Raw genomic sequence first — 11,154 nt, forward strand, 5'->3', positions numbered from 1 at the left:
CCAGACAATTCTTATTTATAAAATAAATGAGAAACCTGCTGTGTTCCTGTGAACATGTCTGTGAGCAGCTGCTGTCTGCCTGTGAGCGCGACAATTTTGAGATTGAGTGTACACACCCTGTAAGATAGTTTTACCGATGCTACAGTTCTTATCGCAATGCACACCCTGTATGATAAGTCTATTGATGTCAATCTTCTTATCTTAAGTATATATGGCACACTGTACCAATCAAAGGACAACGTACTCAATGAGGGCATAATATATGTGACTCGTGTAATAACTGTGTTGTCGATGATGATAGATTGATGACATTTTTAAAATAGAGATTCACAACCGCTAGGCTATTTATCAACTCGTATGATTGTAGGGATGAATACGTGTGTGTGTGGGTGGGTGAGTGTGTGTGTCGTTACCACTCTTGTCAAGTTAGACTATAGTATTGCGTGGTCATTATCTAGGGACGAATATTCGCCAGGTAAGACGAGTTATAGAACCAATTTCGTTACTGAAATACCTAAACTGTTGTTGCTTATTAGAATTTAGAAATTGGCGAAATTTATAATATGTTTGGTAGTTTCTCAATTGTATTACATGGCTGGGGTTCTGGAAAATGTATGTCGTTTACTGTTAGTGGTTACTTCTCCGAAAGATACATAAGTGTTCAAGCAACTTTATATGCTCAATGTTGAATCTTTACGTGCTTCTGTGTCTTAAGTGTGGTGAAAGCAACGTTATCAAAATAACAATTGCATGTCAATGGAATCAGTCAATAACTGGTCACATGTGTATTATTTACTTCACACATACGTTACAATGTTTTTATTAAATGTCGCCCAAGTGTACACGCGATTTTACAACTGCGGTAGAACCTACGTACGTCTATATAGTTTCTGCCAATGTTTGCAATTTTAGGGTTATTTTCACCAATTGAAACGTGATCAAAATTTGTAGACAGCAAGCTGTGTTGCAAAACAGCTTATCATAGTTGAATATTTGTTCATGCATAATTAGAGAAGATTGTAAAAATATTCCGTTATATACAATAGCTGATAAATCTTATATATTGATTTGGGCCACAGTGATTTAATTTTATGGATGACATCCTCTGGAGACCCCAAATCTAATGCGAGAGGGCGAAAAAAAAAACTGCCAAAAAAAAATGCTGCTAAAACCACAGGACTATGGAGCTGATATAAAAATTACGAATTGAACTACAGAACACAGTGTATCATAAAAACAACAAGAAATAAATAAATATAAAATAAAGAAAAACTTACTGTGTTGTATTGAAAAAAAATGAATTAAAAATGAACAATAAGTTTGTCAACAACAACCTGGAAATTAACTTCTTTGACATTCAGACTACAGCTTTTAAAGTGACACTTCAGATAGACTAAGTGTAGACACAAATGCTCTAGTACTATTTCAACTATGTAACAAATTATAAGAGGCTCGATATTGAAAAAAAAAACACCAACAAAAATTTTGATACAGAAAATTATGTACATGTATCTTAATGAAAATTTGTCATATGATCAAAATATTACTGACTGTGTGTGCAAGCAAATTATTCAAATCAGAGGAGCTTCCTCTGCTTTCGTTGCAGTTTTGTCGGCTTCAATGCGAACAAAGCAACCGAACTGACTTGTCGCCTGACTGACTTTTAGGCCACCATACACCTCCACTCCTCTCCCATCTCTCTCATCATTGCAGAAGAAACGTGGGACAGCCACTCTGGACAATGTGTCCTTAAATTTGTCTGGGCGAAACTCGCTTGCCGCTACCAATCTCTCGTATAGCTGTGTAAACGTCACATCTCTCTGGCCTACGTCAATTGCGTACCAGTCTACAACAATCACTCCGTTTTTCCTCTGAACTTTTATGCTCACGTATTTTGGTGGCGTGGTCGCCATGTTAGAATTCCCGGCAACGCAATACGAATGTGCAGAAGACCATTTACGACAAAATTGGTACGTTTTGAGGTAGTCCAAAACAAGTTTTACGACAAGCAGGCGCTTTGCGACAATATGAGTCGGCAAGTTCTGGACAGAAAACCAATCTGTGGAGACTCGTCTTCGGATTTTTTTTTTTTTTTAGAACAGGCGAAAACTAATGCGTGCGCGGATGTCATCCATTAAATTAAGTCGGTGTGGCCTAATTTTAACACACGTCCGATCAATCAAATTGCCGATATGATGTGAGATATCCAATATAATGGAATCGTCGTCGAAGCATGATTGAAGGGATGGTCCGTGGGATGAATTAGAATGTCTAAATTTGTTGGTTTTGTGGGAATATTGGTGAACTTGTCATTTTTTTTTATAACATTTAACAGACCAACGTAGTGTAATGCTAACAATAGATGTACTTTGGTCAGGTAAGTTAGTAATTAACTCCACATCCTTTTAACACGTCCCAAATACATACTATACGTACCTAGTGACCGAAGCATGAACGGTTCTACAATAGGTCAACTCACACGCACCAATTTTAACTATTCACAGCTTGTAAAATATTGGACAAGTACTTTCCAAGTACGATGGAAATATAACACAAACATGCAATACTGTCAAAATTAGATTTTGTTTATATTCTGTGTGAATCAAATGAATATAAATAAAAACATTTGAAACAATCATATTGTATAGTACTTGTCAAGCACACCCATGTTCATGAAACAACAATGTACGTAACTTTGTGAAATGAGGAGACCAGAATCAGCCTAGTTGTTAATTAATTCTTTTTACTATTGTTTGGCACAGTTCTGATCATTACGAACTCAACTACGACCTTTGTTACATAAATTTAAATATATATAATTATTCTTACCTGATATTGTATCGGAGTTACTGGTCAGTTGATATCTGTACCTGCGAGGCAATATTCAGGACGTAGAAATCAACAACTACTGACACACTATGAATTCATCAGTCGTATATCTGCCATGACCAAGAGCACGTCCTTTGTCGTCGTACCTACCCCACTTAATGTGTACGAAATATATAACGAGTGAGGGCGCAATTAGAATTGGGCAACTGGCATTTTATTTCTACTGGGTATCGAACTGCTGTTGCTTGCCAACATGTCTATGAAGTTTTATCTTGTGTGTGTGACATTTGATCAAATCTGTATAGTCATCTTTCCTGATCTCGCCTAGAACCCGTAGCCTTGAGTTTCCCATAAACTATGTATGCAGAAATGTATGGAGTGTAATACTGGCAATATCCAGTCGGTTGTACAACATGGAATGTGCTTGATTTAAGGGTTGAATTGAGCTTTGTTCTAGCGGTTTTTGAGAGTGCAAGTAAATTGTGAACATATTGCCCAATACACTCGAATGAAACATTTACAAACCAAAGTCGTTGGTTGCCATGGCACCGTGATCACACTTCATCAATGCAACGCGTACAATGGTCGTGTAGTGTAGTGTAGTGTAGTAATTAACACCACACCTGTGGCCCCTAACCTCAATAGCCAAACCTTACTTGATGTTACGTACACCCATCAACTACTAATGAATGATGGATTGACCGATAGACATTATCACAGCCATTCAATAAAACTCATTGTGTTTTTTTCGGTTTTCGGTAAAAGCAAAGTACGAAGAAGCATGCATTCATACCAATTAGATTGATTTTTAATTTAAATTATTTAAATAATTTTCGAAACATGTATGTAAATTGCGTGTAAATATATACGTCGTGTTTTTAAACATGCAGCAAGTTGAATATGTTAATTTGTTCTACCGCCACGCGGCTCATCCCTCAGTTTGGTCATTCCACAATGTGTAATTACGTAATTATAGTTATTCTTAACTTGCATTTTGCCGGAATAATAATTCTTGGACATACTGACAAAGGTCTTGCAAGAATTGGCAGTACTTACTGTTGGGCTTGCATCTACAACTTTGGTTTGGATGTAAGCTATGCGATCTGTGTATAATTTAGACCATGTGAGGGCGCTGGAAACATACTCGTGTAACAACCCTGTGCACAAAATGAACACTCATTGGAAGAAGCTTGTACTCATTATTACTCATGAGCAAGTAAGTAAGATTCGTGATATTGCGCATCGGTTTAAATAAGTGATATTACTTATTAAATATATGATAATGTGATGATATCGTGACTATAATTTCACTAACCACTTTGTTTACAAATAATTCCCCCCCCCCAAAAAAAGAAGATAGAAGTGCATTTGAACTTACTCATCATCTTCCACGTTACCAAAGTGAAGAGCAATAATTCATCATCTATTACAATATAGCCATAATGTTTCTTTGTTATATTATATATACACCGATATATTGCTTCGTAATTAGTAGTCAGAGAAGGCGTTCTCATATATCGTTTAAAAATGTAGTTGTAATATTGTATACAAGCAAACTTAAAAAAAGAGAAGAATTTCAAGTAAGTATGATGTTTTACGTTGAAAATTACCCAGGTTTGTGATTTGCGACCTTTTAGCCGTGAAATGAGGGGTCATGATTGTTTTGTTAAAAATAGTAAGATTAGCTCGACTTGTAGATCTTGAACAGTAAGTCCTTGTCCGGTCGTATGCTTTATTAGCATGCGACTTGTTTTACAGAAATTAACGTGAAATTTGTGTTTAGCTTTGAAGTCGACGAGGATCGCTGGTAGAAGATCACAACAAATCTGAACATTAACTTGAATGTCATCACTACCGAGCACAAACGTCGCCTAAGAAAGTAATTATTTATTATGTCAAGGCTGCATTTTTTGAAGGTTATTTCGAGACGATGCCTGCTCGCATCTATAGCACAGCGTTTCTGTAGTCTGGAAATTGGTGTTTGTTTACGACGTCTTAATTGTAAATGTGAAAAATGCCTCAGGGTAAACGCCTATTCAAATGTAAAAGTAATTTTACGTATCTGTACATGACATTTCAGAACGAGCTAAAAACTGGAGTGCAGAATAATGAAAATGGCATGTTCTGAACATCACACGTAATACTGTCACAGCCATTTATTCTTAGATATGCGAACATGTATTCTACTGATTTGTACGCGATTTTTAACTGGGTTTCTTAGCAATGCAGCTTTTATGTATCGCCCTCTTGAAGTTTATGAGAAGAAGGTTTTAGGTATTTGAAAGCTTGAACGCTGATGCAGTGCACGTGGTTACTCATAATCCTATATGGTCTGTATAACATATTGGTTGAAAAAAGTTTGGTAAATTTCACATTTACATTTCACATTCACATCAAATGTCAACGGTAAATCAAATTTAGTTTATAACCATATTATATTATTCTTAGATAACTAAAAAATTCCTCAGCAGCTGGTTGTTACTTTGAATGAATGAAATAAAAAAAATGCATATGAGTTGGCAGGTGATGTGATCGAATATTTTGGAGAGTATATTTCCCGAGATTGACGTCATTTTAGCATCCATATATTAACAGGCTTGATAAGGCGACGCGTACGTGTCAACGTGTTACGCGAAGAACGTTCACGAGCAATCTGATTAAAATCCGATGTAGGTATGAGACTCGAATTTTTTTATGACCCTCTATATATTATTTGTTTGTATTTTAGTTTGAATATGTCAATTTATTGTTTTTTCTTGCCGTTAATCAGTTCTTAGAAAAACGTGTCCCAGTCGCCTCTAACTACATCTGACTCAATGCGTATACAAATCTCGTTTAGGGACCAGCCAATCAGATCACGGGTTACAAACGAGCCTGAGAAGGCTCAAAACATGGTACGGCGTACGGCAGCTACTTTTGCGTGAGTTGGACCTCGTACAAATTATTGACAACGCAGTTTTTTTTGATGATGGATCGTTGTCAAAAATAACAGCATACATTAACCAGTTTGGCCTTGATTGTATTTCATTTCTGTTTGGTGGCAAATGAAATACATTTTCCAGTAATGTTGTTTTTTTGCCTCCGGATTGGCGTCAGTGATCCGGTATCAACAAAGTCGTTTTATCCCAATCACGATCTTTACTTGAAAATTCCTTTAGTCGACCGTTTCTAAACTAAGAATTCATGAAGTATGGATGTTTTTTTCTACTGCTCCCGGTTGACAGATTGGTCACCGTCAACACGCATGTTTACGATCGGGGCCAACAACGCTATCAATTCATGTGTTTGTTTTCAGGATGAACGTGACACCCCGGAAACAACTATCCACCAGGGCAGATGAATGCGTTTTTTGTGAATTCAGTTTTAGAAACAAACTATTCGCGTGTCGATAGTATATGCATAGAGGGCGTCATCGTGTGACCATCGTCTCTCGTTCGCCTCTGCTAAAAATGTTTCTTATCTCCTTGATTTCTCCTTGAGACTCATTTTTTTGCTCATGATGAATGGAATACGCTGTAATGACTGTGGTGCTTCGTGTGGTGTTTCTTAGTGTAAAGGCAATCTGGATTTATGCACGACTTGTAACTCTAAACGGTTCCACCAAGTAGAAATGTCGAGGACAAAGACGAAGACGTGAATAGTTGGATTAATGGAGCATCTTCAAGTGCGCATGCAACCTATCAAGGTACAAGCATTATTATCAATTAAATGTTATGTTTTCTTGTTGACAAAATGAATATTATTGCCATTGATGTGCTTATGAAGTTATGTACTGACACGTATAGTGACTCGGAGATTGATGAAGCTAAATGTATGTTATATGAGTTGTGTTGTGAGCAAACCACTCGACGAAATATCAAAAGGCAGGGACTAAAAAAGTCTGTCAATAACATCAATGACATCATGGGACTACTACATGAAATAAAACCTGATCATATTCCGTGTTTTGTTGCTAGAAACCTGAGTAAGCTACCACATATCAACCTTGATCGTGTTGATCTTTCCTTGCTATTGAAAAACACAGTTTACACAAAACGTGACATTGCAATTCTAAAAAATTATGTGGATGCAATTTCTAAATATCATGAAGATATATTTAATGATATTCGTGCTATCAAGAAAAAGCTGGATATATCATCTAATACTGAGGTAACTGCTACTGTCAATACCGGATCAGATAAAATGGATAGTAAACAGAATCGTTTGACAGTTAATTCAATAACACCTGCCATTGAAGCTCATAACGAAAATATTGTGATTTCAGCCAATTATGTGACACAACACAGCCGTCGACAAAGACGAAGACATCGTAGTTACGCCGAGGCGCTAATTAATGAATCACTAAATGTGCTGACGTCATCCAAACAATAGAAATTACACTCAGTTGATCCTCAACGTGACCATAATGCGGACAGCAACCGTCGTCTTCATTATCGCAAGAGACCTCATTATGTTGTTTATGGCACCTGCAAACTTCCTGGGAATATCTCTATTATTCATAAGCGTGCAAGCATTTTCATCTATAGATTTGGTCCTGATACTACAGCGGACATGATTGAAGCATATATCCAGGCAAACATGAATGTAGTCTATGTTAAATGTGATAAATTTGTTACTAAATATGACACATACTCCTCATTCTGTTCCTCATCTTCAGTTGTCGACTTTTCTAAACTTATGAACCCCGAATCGTGGCCGGAGGGGGCGCTCGTGCGTAGATTCTATAATCGTCGTAACTAACTCAGTCCCCATGGCAAATCGTCTCAGACTTGTAACCTACAACTGTATGACTTTTATTCTCTCGGTATATCAGCTGTTGTCACAAGTACTGATATAATTGTTGGGCGACCATATGGGGGTGTAGCCATCCTTTGGCGGAAGTCTCTTTTGAACTTGGTTAAGGTTAAAACGTATAATGATCCGAGACTGATTGGGGCTGAAATTCGGAATGATAATAGCATGTTGTTTCTTCTGCGTGTGTACCTCCCTAAAACTTAGAAGAATATATGAATTACCTCGGTAAAATTATTGACGTCGTCGAAGATTGTGACACACCCAACGTTTGTATTTTTGGGGACTGGAATGCTGACCCCAAATCGCTATTCGGTAAAGACGTCCATGAGTTCTGTGAAAATATGGGTCTTATAATTTCGAACTCTGTGCTTACATATCTTGGTGAGGCACATTCCACTACCTCATGGTTAGACCATTGTATTTCGTCTTGGTGCACATCGCTCGATTATAGATATCCATTTTATTTGTGACTGTGTTGCATCTGATCATATGCCAATGTCCATTGTGTGCGAGTCCCAAAAGTTGATCCACACCAACTGCCAATCCTCCAATCAAGCTAAACCACGTGACATGCACATTGATTGGACGAAAGCCAAACCACACAATTTGATAAATTATATAAAGCACACTGAGCTATATTTGGAAACCATTGATATTACAGAGGAAGCCATTTGCTGCTCAGATATTAGTTGTAAAGATAGTAATCATTGTAGTGACATTAATCGGTTCTACAAAGAAATTGTGGCTGCACTGAACAAGTCAGAACATTTGTCGTTTAAAGTTAAATCTATGGTCAGTTTTGTTCCAGTTCCGGACTGGAATGATCTTGTTAAAGACGCCCATGATATGGCTCGTGAATGTTTTCTTGTGTGGCGAGATGCTGGCAAACCCAGACAAGGTTTCATTCACCATATGATACAATCATCAAGATCAAAATTCAAGCTTGCACTACGTAGTTACAGAAAGAACGAAGCACAGGCTAGAGCTGATTCTATTGCAAAATCATTTATAAATAAAGAGTGCAGTGCATTCTTCTGGAAGAAGGTTCATACAAAAAAACGTGGTACATCGCCCTCAACGGTTGGGGGTACCTCGGGTGAACCAGAAATTGCTGATATGTGGGCCGATCATTTTGAAGCTATTTTAAATTCTGTGAAGCATGATCAATATAAAGCAAACGTTCATAACTATATATCTGACTGTGATAATAACGATATTCTTGTATCTAGTGCGGACATTGCGAATATTATCGGTAAGCTACCAACTCAAAAGTCGCGTGACTCTGGTGGTCTCAGCGCTGAGAATCTTATGTATGCCAACTCGTCTGTTAATGTGCATTTGTCTATGTGTATCTCATCTATGTTTGTCCACGGATATATTCCTACTGATAAGTCAAACGTTACTCTTCTTCTTCAATTGAAGAACAAAAATGGAGATGTGACCAGCAAGAACAACTACCATCCTATTGCAATAACAACAGTAATATCAAAACTAGTGGAACACTTGCTTCTTGAGAGGTGTGAACTCTACCTCATGACTACCAGCAATCAATTTGGTTTTAAAAAGAATCATTCTCCGGTTTTATGTGTTTTCGATTTAAAAGAGCTTATTCGTCACTATAACTCTCTCGGTAGTAATGTCTTTGTTTGTTTTCTTGATGCGTCAAAAGCTTTTGACAAAGTCAACCACTGGACACTGTTTAGCAAACTAGTAGACCGTAAGGTTTCACCTTACATCGTACGATTTCTTGTGAACTGGTATTCCTCGCAAAACTATTCTATCACAGATGGAATCATTCTGTCTGGCGACTATTCTCTGTATCTAATGGGGTGCGACAAGGGGGTGTTATCTCGCCAGTCTTATTCAATGTGTATGTGGATAAATTGAACATCCAGCTCAATAATACCATGAGCGGGTGCCTAGTTGGTAAAACATTAATTAATAACCTTAGTTATGCTGATGATATGTGCGTGATCGCGCCCTCTATCAGGGGTTTGAGAAAACTTGTACATGTTTGTGAAATCTATGCGACCCATTATGATATTGAATGCAATTACTATATATGGTATTGACATTAACTTTGTTGGGAACTTTACTTACCTCGGTCACGTATTGACTACGGATTTAAATGACAATATGGATATTGACAACCAGAGACGGTCGTTCAGTATGAGAGCTAACATTATGTTACGTAAATTCGCCAAATGCAGTTATCATGTGAAATATATTGTATTTAAAACTTACTGTAAATCGAACATGAACGCTCTTAAAGTATGTTATAATAATGCATTCCGCAGACTCTTTGGTTATCCAAATGACTGTAGCGCTAGTACTATGTTCGTTACAAACCGCATTAATTCGTTTCCGTGTATTTATCGTAATCTCATTTTTAAATTTAATGAACGTGGGCAGAGGTCGTCAAATCGTCTGCTTTTGAGTCTGTATAACTCTGATATACAGTGGAAGTCAGCACTTTTCCAACACCGGAAAAATTAACTGTACTAACTTTTACATTTATTTGTTTGTTCTCTTCTGTTCTGCTATGAATCTTATGATTTGAATTAAAGCAATATTAATAGTATATTTATAGTATTGCATATATCAGCTAATTTACATAATATTTATGTTAATTACCTATATTGTATTTATTCATGTGCTTTGCTAACAGCACAGCTATCTCAGCTGAGAGGATGCAAGCTCAGTGTACTTTTTTCGCTAACTGTTGTAATGCAAATTTCATACAATTTATGTTATGAGATTAATGCAGCACATGGATGAATTTAACATGTTAATTGGTATTTTCTGAGACAAGATGCTGTACTATATTTTTTTCATACAAGTGATCAGAATTGATTCCATCTATTTTTAGTCTTAGTTATATCTTTGGTCACACAAAGAAAAGATCCACAAGGTATTGTTAGTATCCATCAATTTGTTATTCAAGTAAGATTCTCACAGGCATGTTTGGATAACAGATGTGTTAATGCCTTCTTCTTACCCACCTTAAAGAAAAGGGAAATGTGCAAAAAAATTGACTCAGCAAATAAATTATTCACGTTACTTGTTCATGCATATAGGTCACAGTCACAGCATGAAGACAAAACTGTTACTGTTACTCACAGATGCTCGAAAACGGATAAGACGGAAGTAAAGGATAGCGTCGAAAGGCTAAATATATAAATACAAATACGAAAATTACTGACATGAAAGCCATAGCTTTATTATAGACTCACAAAAACATTGCCTGGTCGTAATACGTTAACTCTTAATGCAATAGTTAGATCGCGATGACTGTATCATGAAATCAGTATTTCGTAATGTAAGGGCGCCTACACTGATGGCAAGTCTGTTGGGATTTTGCGCTCACATTACTTTTGCGTTCACCCCTCGTTTACGCAATTTATATTTATTTTTCAAGAATTTTTCATCGGAATCGCAACAGACCGCAAGCAAGTCTAAGGGGTCCTTCACTGCTAAAATAGGGAAGACAAGATAATAGTACTTGACATAAAATACACATAAACCAAAATA

Source organism: Saccoglossus kowalevskii, chromosome 21 (assembly GCF_978046115.1).
Source record: "Saccoglossus kowalevskii chromosome 21, keSacKowa6.1, whole genome shotgun sequence".
Lineage (NCBI taxonomy): Eukaryota > Metazoa > Hemichordata > Enteropneusta > Harrimaniidae > Saccoglossus > Saccoglossus kowalevskii.